We start from the raw sequence: 640 nt of genomic DNA on the forward strand, positions 1-640 counted from the left end.
TATATATATATATATATATATATGTATATATATGTGCACTCACACTCGAACATACACGTAAGTATACATATATGCACTTGTACACACACACACGTTTGTGCATGCATACATACACGCATGAACATACACACACCATGCATACATAATATTATTAGCTCACTATTTGACTTTCGTAAAAAAAAAACTTACAATGACCGATACATGATGTGGAATACAATGCCATGTGTGTTTTCGACAATGCATAAGCACTGCCAATAATAACGGTAATAGAGCAAAACCTTAATTAATAGAGCTTTGGTTCGAAGTAAAGTGTATCTATTCATATATTCATATAATAAGGGATGAAAAAAACGCTAAGTCACTTACCAATATTTATAATTTCCAGTGTTATTTATTGGAAATCAATAATTTCAGATTATAAATGTTTTGATCTCCGCCCTGTTCTCTTTCTGAGAAGAAAATCGTAAATATAGACATATGTACGTATATCTTTGTCCTTTAATCGAGATTAAACCGGAAATGGACTTTGAAGTAAATGTTTTCCACCTTTTATAATGTTGGATATAATTGGTCGTTAAGGTCGAGCAGAGATAATAGTTGCTTTTGTCTGACAAACTTGCGGTTGTCGGCTAAATTATAT

General features: G+C 31.6%; 1 long non-coding RNA gene across 1 annotated transcript in view; it reads right to left on the reverse strand.

The window, feature by feature from the left end:
• Positions 1 to 633, reverse strand: part of LOC128248042 (uncharacterized) — a 77,509-nt gene extending 76,876 nt beyond the window's left edge. Inside the window, exon 1 of the long non-coding RNA XR_008264316.1 lies at positions 367 to 633. This is a non-coding gene — a long non-coding RNA (uncharacterized LOC128248042). The remainder of the gene's footprint in view (positions 1 to 366) is intronic.
• Between the last annotated feature and the right edge of the window lie 7 nt (positions 634 to 640).

The sequence above is a fragment of the Octopus bimaculoides genome, chromosome 6 (assembly GCF_001194135.2).
Source record: "Octopus bimaculoides isolate UCB-OBI-ISO-001 chromosome 6, ASM119413v2, whole genome shotgun sequence".
Taxonomy (NCBI): Eukaryota; Metazoa; Mollusca; class Cephalopoda; order Octopoda; family Octopodidae; genus Octopus; species Octopus bimaculoides.